Below are 15501 nucleotides of genomic sequence, written 5' to 3'. Positions count from 1 at the left end.
TTGGCGCAGGGAGCTGTGGGCTGGGATCAGCGAGGTTTGGGCGCCAGCAAGAAACTGGAAGTGTTCCATCCCAGAGGAATTTTGCTTTTGTGTGTCCTGAGTCTCCCAGGCCAGTCAACTTGGAGCAGAAAAGTTGGTCTTACCTCTTGTTCGGGCCTGAAGTTGCTCCTTGGTGTTGGGTTTCAGCTCTCCGTGAGGGCAGCATCCAGAAAGGACTGCTCCTCCTTCTCCGGGGTCCCTGTGCACAGGAGGCCCAGATCAGGTTTGATCTTCTCATTGTGCCCTGCATTTCCTGGATGTTTTTTGTTAGGAGATTTTGGCATTTTACATTTTCTTTGATGATTGTGTCAATGTTTTCTATTGAATCTTCTGCCCCTGAGATTCTCTCTTCTATCTCTTGTGTTCTGTTGGTGATGCTTGCGTCTATGACTCCTGATCTCTTTCCTAGGCTTTCTATCTCCTGGGTTGTCTCCCTTTGTGATTTCTTTATTGATTCTATTTCCATTTTCAGGTCCTGGATGGTTTTGTCTAATTCCTTCAACTGTTTGGTTGTGTTTTTCTGTAATTCTTTAAGGGATTTTGTGTTTCTTCTTTAAGGGCTTCTACGTGCTTACCTCTGTTCTCCTGTAGGTTTTCAAGGGAGTTATTTATGTCCTTCCTAAAGTTCTTTATTATCATCATGAGATGTGATTTTAAATCCACACCTTGCTTTTCCTGTGTGGTGGTGCATCTAGGACTTGCTGTAGTGGGAGAAATGAGTCCTGATGATGCCAAGTGGCATTGCTTTGTGTTTTTTATGTTCTTGTGCTTGCCTCTTGCCATCTGGTTGTCTCTAGTGCTACCTGCCCATGCTGTCTCTGACTGGAACCTGTCCCTCCTGTGATCCCGCTTGTGTCAGAACTCCTCAGAGTCCAGCTCTCTGTGATTTTATGATTCTGGGATCTTGTGGTTCTGAGATCCTGGGTGTGTCAGAACTCCTGGGAGACAAGCTTTCTTAGGTTGTTGCAGGAGTAGGTGGGGAGCCACAACCCTGGGTCTGCTCCAGGCCCGAGTACAAGCTGGAAGGAAACTGTGCCTCTAGTTATCAACTTTTAAAATGTAATCTCATGCATATTTACAATGGTGATTTACATAGTTTTCTGTGTCCTTCCCAGAAACTGCTTGAATTTCAATGTTGAAAGCATGAAATACAGAGGCTTAAAGCAACCTTCCAAAATGAATATACCATAATGAGTATTGTTTGATAAACATTTCTGTTTATCAATATTTGTTGTCTTAATCACTTGGAGTCACTTACCTAATCATTTTTACCTAATCTCTGTTAGAGATTTCTGTACACTATCCCATTCCATCCCTATCTGATGGTTTCCCTGGTGTTCCATGAAGGCTGCAAAGCTCTTTCTTAAGACCAGCCAGGAAGATACAAACAGAAAAGAGAGAGAAACAAGCAGATTACACAGATAGACACACACACAGAGATAGAAGGCAGACATACAGGGAGAGAAACACAAGAAAGCCTTAAGGCAGTTACAGATTCAAAGGCAGGGAATAGATAGGGGATTGAAGGGACAGAGAACATGAAGTAGAGAATTCAACTTTGGACTGACAGTTGGTTAAATACCTCTGAGGGAAAGGCTTTTCTTTCTTTAACTCAATTCAGATGCATTATTAATCAATAATAAGTTTAATCTTCACATATGCAGAATCAATTAGCCGGTGACATCAACTTATTTTTGCATAAGCATAATATGGGAAAGAATAAAACTCACAACAATGGAAAACAAGTAGCCCTGACATCTGAAAAACGTGTCCATGGCTAAACAGTGGAGTATGTATTGTAGTTCTATTTCTCTTTTCATTCTTTTTCTTTTTATTTGACAAAAATCTGACGGTTTTCCAAAGGAATTTCTCTCTTTCACCTCACCCTTCAAGCAGTAAATAATATTGTGCCTTAACCTAACGTCATTTTAATTCTTCATTTTCTCTGACTGAGGCGTCCAGCTCCTCAAACTTTTCTTCAAGTCTGATAATCTGTCTCCAGCGCTTCTCTATGCATTATTCTTCCTACTGCATTTTCCTTTCATAGTCTTATGTTTGGTGTTTCTAACCTCCTATTGAACTTAATTTTCATATCCTACATTGTTGTCCTCACTTCCTTCAGGCATCTGCTATTATTTTCTTCTGTCCTCTTTGGGTTGATTTCCAGGGTTTACAAGCTTTGACTCTGGGTATTCAATTCTTTATCTTGGATATCATGTAAATCGCCCTCCTTATGGGACACATATAAAGTTTGTGGTTTTAGCCAAAGGCATTTTATCTTCGTTTTACTTTGTTTTGGGTATTTGTTCTGAGCATCAGAATTCAGAGGGATTGCTATCTTTTGTGTATCTTTAGCCCAGCGCACTAGACTCACAAAGCAAGAAGTTAAGCAGAAGACCTTGGATGTAAATGGGTCAGAACCCAGGCGCAGTGTCCTACTACACCCACTTCTGGTCTAGACTGGCAACAAGCTTGATGTGAAGCTGTGCAGAGTAGGTCCTGCGCTCCTGATAGCTGCAGTTGTGTGGAAGGCAGCAAACAACAGAGTTGGAGGAGTGGTTCCTGATCGGAAGGGCGTGCACACCTGCCTGATCGGATGAGATTAAGAAAAAGACAAAATAAACACAAAGGAACAATCAATAGGCAAGCAAGCAAAAATCCAAACCAACGAAAATAGCCGTGAAGAACTGGGAAGCTGATTAATTAAAACTTCCTGAAGTAGGTGGGCTTAGAAGAATTACGTAACAGGAAGCTGCTGAATATTGGGCGGGTCCAGAAGGAGTTGCTCTGAGAAACGAGCGGAAGTGACAGGAAGTTCCGCTCCTCAAACTTTCTCCTTGTCTTTGCTGCCCTCAGTTCAGGAAGTCCTGGTGGGAGATTCGTCCTCGAGGTACCTGAAAACTTCTTTAAGCTGCAGTTGCGGTGGTGGCTTCCTAGGACACTCATCAGCTGCTCCTGTCACCCTGCCAGGTCAGAGGAGCTGCTGCGACCGGGATACAGGCAGGAGCGGAGCAGCGGTGTGGAGCGGGAGTGCATTTTCTGCCTCCACTCTTATAATTCTGTTGTGGATATCTTAGCGTTGTCAGGAAGTATGAGATTCTGTGAACTGGGGTTTACGGTGATGTTTTAATTAATTTTGTGGTCGCCAGAATATTTTCCTAAAATAACCTCGTAGATCCTTGGCCACATCTGTAGTTTGTACAGCAGGGTTTTCTTTCAAAAGCTTTAGTAAAGTTCTTCGGGTTCAAATTAATGCATGTTTTCTTAACCCCCCTGTTCCTCCGTTTGCCGTTCCATTTCCCTTTTTCTAGCGGACCAAATACGCATTCCAAGAGAGCTTTGTAGATCTTTGACATATGAGTAACTAGTGCAGATTTGATTGAATTAGAAAATATTTGTTATAAAGCCCATTATAAGGCTGTAAATATTAACATTTCCTGAGGTAAGTTATACTCCCCATTAATTTTACACTGAGGTATATGCAGGCTGTGATGTAAACACAGCATTCAGAAGTGTGAATTCATCGACTTAGTTATTAATATTAAACCTTATGTTTGTATAAGAAAGGAAGATAGGATTGCAGCAAGGTGTGGCTGAAGAGAAGATATATTGTAGGTTCTGTTAACCCTGAGTGTTGCCAGAGTAAAAAATCATACCACCGTGTGGGCAAGTTTTATTAAATATTACATCCTGACCAAGTGATGGACTTTGATCACATGATACAGTGGGTTGTATAGACCATTGTAATTTCCCATGAAGCTTTATTATTTTCCCAAGACATGCAGCCTACAGCAGTGCAAGAAGATACCTGGGTCTTGAGTAGTGGTGAGGTCAATTTTTGACTTTTCCAGATTGAGGGAGAAAGCAGTCAGAGTTTTGTGGTTGGGTCCAGACTGAACCAGGCCATGAGACTTGGAGGATAGGAAGGGAATTGAGGATGAGAAGGGAGGATAGAGGGGTTGGCCAAGAGAGAACCAGGATTCAAGAAAGCACCTAGGGAACATTGTGTGCGTGGATATGTTAATAGGCACCACAGTTAGCCATTCTTCCTGATTTCTATGAATCCTTCCATGTTGCAGCCCAGCATGGTGTGAGAGGATGATATCATGCCAAGATATTTTATTAGTGGAAAACTTACTGTAGATTAAGACAGAGTAAGACATGGCCACGAACAGTATTTCCCCATTTTCAGGTCTTCATATACTCAGCAAATCTGCATAACTAAATCAAAACTAAGAGCCTTGGATGGTAAAGGCCAAAGAGACTTCTGACAAAGGATCCAGGTTTGTTAGAGGATTGAACAAGGGATGGGGTGGGGCTCATCTGTCAGTAGGAAGAGGACATGAGTTTGGTTTTGCCAGATTGTATTTCATTAATGATTCTGGAAACTTTCAGTGAGAATAATACTAGAGTCGATCATATGGATTTCTCATGGTCTGCAGTGTGCAGTCAACAGTCAGTTGATGTCAATATTGGATTAGTTCCGAGGCTCTGAAATAGCTGTTGCCCATGGAAACAAAGTTTCTTTTACCCATACTGAATGCAGCCTCAGGGTATGGGTGAGACAAGGGCCATTTACACATGAAGCAAATGCCAGTAGTTGTTTCCCTCCTAAGGACCTGGGACTTTCCTTCTTACATTTTAGCCAGATTTTCAGTTTAATTTATGTATCATTTCCCCTGTGGAATTAGCCTCAGCTCGAAGCAGAATCCCTTCTCTTACCCACAGAGAATCTTGCCACGATGATACCAGTGGCCTTGCCTTGCCTGGCAGAGTGAAGTTGTAGCACACAGGATACATATCTGGGTGTGGTCTTTGATAACTCTGCCCCCCTGCCCCGGTTTGCATAGCAGTTTTTGACACTATTAATGCTACCACTAAGGAGACTGAGGAATCCAAGATAATTGTTGACAGACTGAGTGGTCTGATCTGAATGTTTTTCTCCACAGTGCACTTGCTTCCTGAATCACTTATTCTGTCCAGTCTAAATGATATTCAGTCCTAGAATTGTGTTCTCACTGATGCAGTGTGTTGAATTAGGTCTTAGTATAATGGAGTAATTACTGTTGACCTTTTCTGTACAGTTTGCTTCAGTTTTGTGTCTCTTTGCTTTAGTATTCTGAGGTATTTTTCTTCTCTTCTTACATTCCAGAGAGCTTTTCTACTGAGCAATGTTAGATTTTCCACAGGGCTGTAAAAGACACTTTCATTCTCCTATTGTAATTGTTGTCTGGGAGGCTCACTGCCTCTGTCTGTTTACTTGGCCTCGTCCTGGAAGCCTCTAGCCTCCATACAATCTTATTCAGGCCTTGAGTATTTTCATCTTCTGAGATTTCCTGCTGATCATGCTGCCCCTTTCTTCTTTCCTTTCAATTCTTAACTGGCTGGTTCAACTCAGTTCTCCCAGCTCAAACTCCTCTCCCATCTGACTTATTCAATCTGGTTTTTCTCTCAGACACTGGATTGCTCTGCTTGGCCTACAATTAACTGTAGCGATCGTTTTTAAATCTTCTGGCTTCTCCTTTTCTTGCTCATCTTGCTTTATCTGTCTTTACCTGTGCCTCGCATGTTCTCTCTTCAGTCTGACTGTGTAAAACTCTCCAAGTAAAACTGTTTCCTTCTCCCACTCTGTTGCGCTAATCTCCCAACTGTACTGCACTGCTCTCCATGCATTTTACTGTATTCCTTTACTCTTCTCTTTTTCCTGTACTGTCTTTCTCTCTCTTCAGTAGCGCATATCCTGTTTTGTCAGATCTTTCCTTGATATTTCACATTTTCTGCCATTCAGTTAGACATCACTTTCGAACATAGGTGCCTCCTCTCCATACTCTCTGTTCTTTTGTTGTTTGGGATTAGAGTGGGTAGTAAGGGCTTCCTTGTCTTCTAACCAGAGTAGTTCAAGTTGTGGGCCATGGGCTGAACCACATCCTACGTCAGAACGGTTTCAAATATCACCACATAATATGTGGTTGCCAGTTTTATGTCACCAGTTTATGCTGTAGAATTTCTTCTTCCTGAACTGAAAACCAAAATTCACAAATAATACTCTTCATTAGATAGATGTCACTTTCATCTATTCTGACTTCTACTAGGGATTTTATTGTGAACTTCTTTGCAGATTGTTCAATGAAATTTTGTTCTTTGTGAGACTGTATTCCTTAGCATTTTTAATCTAGAAGGTTTTGCTGGCATCATGAGTGGCAAAGTATGGTTCACATTGTTCTCCATTCCTTGTGTGGGTTAGAGCTTTACTGTGTTGTTCATGAGGAATCAGTCCTCGTTTACCTTATCTGCTGTCAGTACTAGTACCTAATTTTCTGAAATTAACACTACAGCTGCCAGTTATTTTCTCTCAGGCCTTGAAAAATATTATTCCATGCTCTCCTGATTTTAATCTATGGATAAATATTTATTACTACTGTATGCTATTATAACGTCCCCTCTTTTGATGTTAAGGGATAGGACAACTGGGAAGAGATGAACATTGTTACAGCACTTAGATGTGACAGTACATCTTGAAGCAGAGGAAGTCAATCCCTTTAATATTTTCCTAGGGAATGCTAGGCTAGAATGCTATGTATGGTCTTTAGAGTCCCAGTGTCTGAACACTGCACATTGCTATTTGAGTTTATCTACTTTAAAAAGACTGTGGTGAAGCAAGTGACAGTAAACTTTGACTCAAAGGCTCGAAAGTACAGAATTCTGTCTTTTTCAGAATCAGGTGTGTATCTGAGGAAACGTCAGTTCCAAGGTTTAAAGTCGAAGCCCTAGTGTTGATGATGACTTCATGATGAAAGCGTGCAAAACCATGGGCTATCCTTCCCATCCTAGAATGAGCTCTTGCTCTGTCTCCATGAAATGGAAAATGTACTTTTCCTGTTTTACACATAGACAAAATAGTTCCATGACACACATTCATGTTCTGTATTCACTATTGTTGGAGCTAAAGCCCAGTATCTATCACTGGACCAGGAATTTATGATCTATTGCTGTTAGAAATGAAAACCATGCTCAGCCTGTGTCACAGGCACAAATCATAAAGTAACATGCTTTGCAAAAATTCCCTGATTACTCCATGGAAATTCATGGATTCCTATGCCCACCTTTTATTACCCACTCGATGCTGTCCTCAAATGCCCAGGGCATCAAGTCTTACATCTTTTAAATTTATGACAGCATTATATTTTTCCCTGCATCTCCATTTTCTGTGGTATATAAATTCCTGTTGTCAATAACTTTGCTATCGTATAAACTAGGGATTAGGTTCATTTTTCATGCATATTACAATTGTTTAGAATATTTAGAGAGAAACATTCTGGTAGTGTATTGCCACGCCCAACCTCGACCAGCAAGGAAGACACGACCACAGGAGATCTTCTTCAAGCAGTTTTATTCAGGAACCTTGATACAATCTTCTGACCTCTCTCTCTTCTGACTCTCTCCCTTCTGACTCTCTTCTGACTCTCTCTCCTCTGACTCTCTCTCTTCTGACTCTCTCTCTTCTGACTCTCTCTCTTCTGACTCTCTCCCTTCTGACTCTCTCTCTTTTCTGACTCTCTCCCTTTCTCTCTTCTGACTCTCTCTCCTTCTGACTTTCTCCCTTTCTTGGGGAACACCCTGCACCACACTTAAATAGCTAGCACTGGCCAGTCCTAGCAAGCCACGTGGGTCATGTAGATAGGCTGTCACTATGCAGAAGGTAGCAGGCCAGGCAGACATAGCCAAATAAGGACTTGTTTACTGCAAGGAGCGCTCACTGTTGGGAGGGTGGAAGGCGGAAACCAGCGCTATCTTTGAGGCACGGCACATCGCAGCTCTCTACAGTTCCCCCTTTTTGTTTAATTAATCAAGCAGGCAAGGGCACCGCTGAGTGTGGTGACCCCCCCACCCCCCCGTCTTAGGATCATCCCTTCATTAAACCCATCGTAGGATACCTTGTCGCCCACAAGGTTCCATGCCTTAGGTAGAAGGGAAGTTGCCCGTCGCTGGGCAAGGTCACTCACATATACTCAGGGGCGAGGTTCAACTAGGTCTTCTGAATGACCGTAAGCCAGGCTTGAGGGGACTGTCCTGCTTCAGTGGCTGTACACCATAGCCGCGTGCCACCTCTGAACAAACCTCATTCTACAGAGACAGCACTGGCTCACTAGGGAGACCAGCAGCAAGAGTCCAGCTAGGGCTCCCATACCTGCCCACTCCCTCAGATGATTCATAGCAGCAGCAATCCAAGATGACAATCCCATAGCCAGTCTAGCATCTGCACATGTGGAGTTCACGGTCACGATGGCTACACGTAGCTGATCCATTAAGAAATCGAATTCTCCAGTCCAATTACCTAAAAAATAACTTGACAACTGTTTAGACAAATTAGAGGAGTGGGCTTAAAGGTCATGACGTATCGGCATGAGTCTCGGGAACACCGATAATTGGCAGCAGCCTGTTCATTGGCATATTCAATTAGAAAAGCTCTCCAATCTAGATACTGCCCTGGGCTGAGGCACGCTCGCACCAGGGTGGTCCAATCATTAGGAGTCATGCAAAATCTGTGCAGAGCCTCTATCTGAGCAATAGTAAAGGAGGCAGTGATACCATGTGTTCTCACTGACTCAGCCAAGGCTTTAATCACCTTGAAATCAAGAGGCTCGTGATATCCTTGTTGATTTGCATCCACATAGACAGGATAGGCCAAATGTAGTTCTGTGCAGACTGCCTTACACACTTCTGGGCAGAATGTACTACCCGAAACTCTACTTCCTCCCTCTACAACATTGCAGGGAGGAGGAGCCGAGGGGAACCGCCCAGGAGGTTCCTCCACCATTTTAGGCTTTTTCCTTTTCTTCTTCTGTCTATTCCTTAGAGACTGTTTCTGCATTTGATCTATCAACTCTTGTAACTCTTCTTCTGAATCTGTTTCGTCTGTTTCCTCCTCTGTATTTGTCTTTTCTGAGTCTGTCTCCTTTGCGCTTCCCTGCTTTTCTGACCTCCTCTTGAAGCATTTCTAGGGCAGCTTGCCCCTTCTCTATAGCTGCCTGACAACATTTCTGATCCTCAAGGCAGCTACGCACTAAGCGCCATACTGTACGGACCCCAGGTCTTAGAGTCCCCTGTTCCCGGGCAAAATCAAGGTCTTTCCCTAACTTGTCCCAGCTTGCCACCGTGAGATTACCAGAGGCTGCAAACCAGGGGGCAATGGCATCGCATTCGCTCAAAAATCTCTCTATAGTGCTTCTTTTTATTTTTAGTTTCTTTCGCTCAAACAGCTCTTGAAGAGCCAGAAAAATTGGACGAGACTGTGAGGTCCCCATGACAAAAACTTTCGTGCTGCTACGGCTAAATTCACCACACGTCTTGCTACTTTCGGTTCGCTGCTACCGCGAACTTTACTTTCGGTTCGCTGCTACCACGAACTTTGCTTTCGGTTCGCTGCTCCTGAATAAATTTTTCAGGCGGTCTACCTCTATCAAATCTGATCAGTATGACTCTGTGAGGTTTCCAGAGCCTAATCACACCTTTTAAAAGCACAAAGACAAAATCTTTGTCCCAAAATACTATGTCCCTTAGTCTGAAACCAGAAAAGCTTGTATCTTGTACTCTCTCCCAGAGTAATAATATAACCATAAAACTCAAAGTCACACCCATCATAATATCTGCTTGTTCCTGGAGCAAATCGACCCTTTGATACAGCAGCAAAATTCCCGCTTTTAACTGACTATTAATATTACCCTAAACATCTAAAGCTTCTGCAACACCTGCGGATAGATTACTTACAGCTGGGGATAAATTACTTACAGCTGCTGCAGTGTGTACTACAGAGGTACGGGATATGGCCGCAGCAATGGCTGCGGTGGCAGAAACTGCTATTAACACTAACAATGGCTGTAGTAATGCAGAAAACTCTCCAGATTTCCAGGTGTAAGTTACGTCCCTCTTAACTTGTCCCAAAACCAGGAACCTTATAGTCTCAATCCGAGAGCTTTGCGACTTGTCCCAAAACCGGGAACCTTATTGTCTCAATCCGAGAACTTAACCCTCGTCCCAAAACCTGGGAACTTTATTGTCTCCTTTTGGTTCGCTGTTACCGCAAACTTTACTTTCGGTTCGCTCCTACTGCGAACTTTACTTTCGGTTCGCTGTTACCGCGAACTTTACTTGCTCACTACCCTGAGACTTTATAGCCGCTTATTTCCCGCGGTCCTTATTGTCCCACCTTACCTTGGGAGCTTTCCAGCGCTGCCCTGACTGCAAGAAGTTCTGATCTCGGAGAGAGTTGAGTCCCTTTATGGTGGATTCGAGGATTCCCCGTACGGGCCACCACTTGCCGCGCCCAACCTCGACCAGCAAGGAAGACACGACCACAGGAGATCTTCTTCAAGCAGTTTTATTCAGGAACCTTGATACAATCTTCTGACCTCTCTCTCTTCTGACTCTCTCTCTTCTGACTCTCCTCTGACTCTCTCTCTTCTGACTCTCTCCCTTCTGACTCTCTCTCTTCTGATTCTCTCCCTTCTGACTCTCTCTCTCTCTTCTGACTCTCTCCCTCTCTCTCTTCTGACTCTCTCTCTTCTGACTCTCCTCTGACTCTCTCTCTTCTGACTCTCTCCCTTCTGACTCTCTCTCTTCTGATTCTCTCCCTTCTGACTCTCTCTCTCTCTTTTGACTCTCTCCCTTTCTCTCTTCTGACTCTCTCTCCTTCTGACTCTCTCCCTTTCTTGGGGAACGCCCTGCACCACACTTAAATAGCTAGCACTGGCCAGTCCTAACAAGCAACGTGGGTCATGTAGATAGGCTGTCACTATGCGGAAGCTAGTGGGCCAGGCAGACATAGCCAAATAAGGACTTGTTTACTGCAAGGAGCGCTCACTGTTGGGAGGGTGGGAGGCGGAAACCAGCGCTATCTTTGAGGCGCGGCACGCAGCTCCCTACAGTGTATTTGCATTATCTGTTTTCTTTGCTATTGTTGATATTCAGAGCTCTTAGAGTTTAATCTGTGTTGTCTAAGTTCCCTAGTACTTGGACTTTTAGGGGAATGGCCTTTGCATCCAAAGTGCCTTAGTGCACTTCCACAGTTAACCTGCCTTCATTCTCTGTGCCATCTCTTGTTATTCATGTTTTCATTATATCCTTGTGTTTCATGTATGTTCTGAGGCAGGTTTTGGATGGGTATCCACCCTGTCATATGTTCATAACTCCATCTTCCATGGTAATGACCGTGTGTGTTCCCACACCTCCACTTCCTCCATCTTTTTCAGCTACCTGTTCCCCCAGTGCATGCTGTTTCCTCAGCACTCTCTGAACTGGCATCTTCCATTTACCAACCACATGTGTCTGACTTGGCCTGAAAGCATCACCGTGCTGTGGTGCAGACAGAATGATATAAATGATTTCCTAGTATTTCTACATATAGCCAGTGTGTCAGGTATAAATTCATTTTTGGGCCTGTGGATCTTTAGAGTGATTTTTGACAGCTTCCAGTGCCATGTGTGTATTTCCTTATTAGGCTGACTCTGTTCAAACAGGAAAGTTTCTGTTACCTACTTGTCCTTTTACACTGGCAGTCATCTACTGTCAGACAGGTTGGTGTTTCACCACAAGGGTCAGCACCTAGGGAGAGCCATTGGTGACTCTTACACCCAGGAGCCTAAAGAGCCCTTGTTAGCAGTTTGTGTGCTAAACCAGCATATCCAAGATCCTTTTAGAGATTGAGTGGCCTTATTACTTGTCAGGTCATTCTTTAGGAATGTATAAAACAAAGTGATATGTTCCTTCAGCCTCTTTTCTAAACTTTGCCTCCCTATTCCATCCCAAGGGTTTTCTTGTTCCCCTTTTAAAGAAAGAGTGAAGCATTTGCATTTTGGTCATCCTTCTTGAGTTTTACGTGTTCTGTTCGTCTAGGGTAATTCGAGCATTTGGGCTAATATCCAGTTACCAATGAGTGCATACCATGTGTGTTTGTCTGTGATTGGGTTACCTCACTCAGGATGATATTTTCCAGTTTCATCCATTTGCTTATGATTTTCATAAAGCTGAGTAGTATTCCGTTGTGTAGATGTACCACATTTTCTGTATCCACTCCTCTGTTGAAGAGCATCTGGGTTCTTTCCACCTTCTGGCTATTATAAATAAGGCTGCTATGAACACAGTGGAACATGTCTCTTTGTTGTATGTTGGGGCATCTTTTGGGTATATGCCCAAGAGAGGTGTAGCTGGGTCCTCAGGCATTGCAATGTCCCAATTTTCTGAGGAACCTCCAGACTGATTTCCAGAATGGTTGTACCAGTCTGTAATCCCACCAACAATGGAGGAGTGTTCTTCTTTCTCCACATCCTCACCAGCATGTGCTGTTGCCAGAGTTTTTGATTTTAGCCATTATGATTGGTGTGAGGTAGAATCTCAGGGTTGTTTTGATTTGCATTTCCTTTATGACTAAAGATGTTGAACATTTCTTTAGGTACTTCTCAGCCATTTGGCATTCCTCAGCTGTGAATTCTTTGTTTAGCTCTGAAACCCCATTTTTAATAGGGTTATTTGTCTCCGTGAGTTCTTTGTATGTTTTGGATATAAGCCCTCTATCAGTTGTAGGATTGGTAAAGAGATCTTTTCCCAATCTGTTGGTTGCCGTTTTGTCCTAACAACAGTGTCCTTTGCCTTACAGAAGCTTTGCAGTTTTTCCCCCCCATCTTTATTAACTTGAGTTTTTCTTATTTACATTTCGATTGTTATTCCCCTTCAAGGTTTCCCCTCCCCATCCTCCCCCCATTACCGCCCTCCCCACAACAATCACATTCACTGGGGGTTCTGTCTTAGCAGGACCAAGGGCTTCCCCTTCCACTGGTGATCTTACTAGGCTTTTCATTGCTACCTATGAGGTTGGAGCCCAGGGCCAGACCATGTATAGTCTTTGGGTAGTGGCTTAGTCCCTGGAAGCTCTGGTTGCTTGGCATTGTTGTTCATATGGGGTCTCAAGCCCCTTCAAGCTCTTCCAGTCCTTTCTCTGATTCCTTCAACGGGGGTCCCGTTCTCAGTTCAGTGGTTTGCTGGCATTCGCCTATGTATAGCTTTGCAGTTTTATGAGATCCCATTCGTTGATTTTTCATCTTAGGACATAAGCCATTGGTGTTTTTTTCAGGAAATTTTCTCCAGTGCCCATGTGTTTGAGATTCTTCCCCACTTTTTCTTTATTAGTTTGAGTGTATCTGGTTTGATGTGGAGGTCCTTGATCCATTGGACTTAAGCTTTGTACAGGGTGATAAGAATGGATCGATCTGGATTCTTCTACATGCTGACCTCCAGTTAGACCAGCACATTTGCTGAAAATGCTATCTTTTTTCCATTGGATGGTTTTGGCTCCTTTGCCAAAAATCAAGTGACTGTAGGTGTGTGGTTTCATTTCTGGGTCTTCAATTCTATTCCACTGGTCTATCTGTCTGTTTCTGTACCAGTACCACATGGTTTTTATGTCTATTGCTCTGTAATACTGTTTGAGTTTAGGGATAGTGATTCCCCCAGAAGTCCTTTTATTGTTGAGGATAGTTTTAGCTACCCTGGGTTTTTTGTTATTCCAGATGAATTTGCAAAATGTTGTGTCTAACTCTCTGCAGAATTGGATTGGAATTTTGATGGGGATTGCATTGAATCTGTAGATCGCTTTTGGTAAAATGGCCATTTTTACTATATTAATCCTGCCAATCCATGAGCATGGGAGATCTTTCCATCTTCTGAGATCTTCTTCAGTTTCTTTTTTCAGAGGCTTGAAGTTCTTATCATACAGATATTTCCCTTGCTTGGTTAAAGTCACTCTGAGGTATGTTATATAATTTGGGACTATTATGAAGGGTGTTGTTTCCCTAATTTCTTTCTCGGCTTGTTTCTCTTTTGTGTAGAGGAAGGCTACTGATTTATTTGAGTTAATTTTATACACAGCTAATTTGGTGAAGGTGTTTATCAGGTTTAGTAGTTCTCTGGTGGAACTTTTGGGATCACTTCAGTATACAATCATATCATCTGCAAATAGTGATATTTTGACTTCTTCCTTTCCAATCTGTATCCCCTTGATCTCCTTTTGTTGTCTGATTGCTCTGGCTAGGACCTTGAGAACTATATTGAATAAGTAGGGAGAGAGTCGGCAGTCTTGTCTAGTCCCTTTTTTTAGTGGGATTGCTTCAAGTTTCTTTCCATTTAGTTTAATATTAGCTACTGGTTTGCTGTATATGGCTTTTACTATGTTTAGTTATGGGCCTTGAATTCCTGTTCTTTCCAGGACTTTTATGATGAAGGGGTGTTGAATTTTGTTAAATGTTTTCTCAGCATCTAGTGAAATGATCATGTGGTTTTTATCTTTCAGTTTTTTATTTAGTGGATTACGTTGATGGTTTTCCTTATATTAAGCCATCTCTGCATCTCTGGAATGAAGCCTACTTGATCATGATCGATGATTGTTTTGATGTGCTCTTGGATTTGGTTTGCAAGAATTTTATTGAGTATCTTTGGATCGATATTCATAAGCGGGATTGGTCTGAAGTTCTCTTTCTTTGTTGGGTCTTTGTGTGGTTTAGGTATAAGAGTAATTGTGGCTTCATAGAAGGAATTCAGTTGTGCTCCATCTGTTTGAATTTTGTGGAATAGTTTGGATAGTATTGGTATGAGGTCTTATATGAAGGTCTGATAGAATTCTATACTGAACCCATGTGGACCTGGTTTCTTTTTGGTTGGGAGACTTTTAATGACTCCTTCTATTTATTTAGGAGTTATGGGATTGTTTAAATGGTTTATCTGTTCCTGATTTAACTTTTGTACCTGGTATCTGTCTAGGAAATTGTCCATTTCCTCCAGATTTTCACGTTTTGTTGAATATAGGCTTTTGTAGTACGATCTGATGATTCATTGAGTTTTCTCTGATTCTGTTGTTATATCTCCCTTTTCATTTCTGATTTTGTTAATTTAGACACACTCTCCATGTCCTCTGGTTAGTCTGGCTTAGGGTTTATCTATCTTGTTGATTTTCTCAAAGAACCAGCTTGTGGTTCTGTTGATTCTTTGTATAATCCTTTTTGTTTCTACTTGGTTGATTTCAGCTCTGAGTTTGATTATTTCCTGCCTTCTAGTCCTCCTGTGTGTGTTTGCTTCTTCTTGTTCTAGAGCTTTTAGGTGTGCTGTCAAGCTGCTGATATATGCTCTCTCCTGTTCCTTTTTGCAGGCCCTCAGAGCTATGAGTTTTCCTTTTAGCACAGCTTTCATTGTGTCCCATAAGTTTGGGTATGCTGTACCTTCATTTTCATTAAATTCTAAGAATTCTTTAATTTCTTCCATTATTTCTCCCTTGACCAGTTTATTATTGAGTAGAGCATTATTCAACTTCCATGTATATGTGGACATTCTCTCCATATTTTTATTGAAGACCAACTTTATCCTCTGGTGGTCTGATAGGACGCGTGGGATTATTTCTATCTTTCTGTATTTGTTGAG

The 15501-nt window shown here is 42.4% G+C and overlaps 1 protein-coding gene across 3 annotated transcripts in view; it reads left to right on the top strand.

Annotated features, from left to right (window-relative positions):
- Positions 1–2231: 2231 nt before the first annotated feature.
- The window catches only part of Rex2l3 (reduced expression 2 like 3), a 31125-nt gene continuing 17855 nt past the window's right edge, over positions 2232–15501 (top strand). Inside the window, exon 1 of one of the 3 annotated variants that reach the window (XM_087551686.1) lies at positions 2232–2929. The gene's annotated coding sequence lies outside the window, so the exon portion shown is untranslated. Of the gene's footprint in view, positions 3010–4231; positions 4323–15501 lie in introns of those variants that run through there. The other 2 variants (XM_087551685.1, XM_087551687.1) reach the window with 2 other exon arrangements.

The sequence above is a fragment of the Rattus norvegicus genome, chromosome 5 (assembly GCF_021556685.1).
Source record: "Rattus norvegicus strain SHRSP/BbbUtx chromosome 5, alternate assembly SHRSP_T2T, whole genome shotgun sequence".
NCBI classification, from domain to species: Eukaryota; Metazoa; Chordata; class Mammalia; order Rodentia; family Muridae; genus Rattus; species Rattus norvegicus.
The sequence above is the reverse complement of the archived record's forward strand: the minus strand, read 5'-3'. Positions and strand labels throughout refer to the sequence as shown.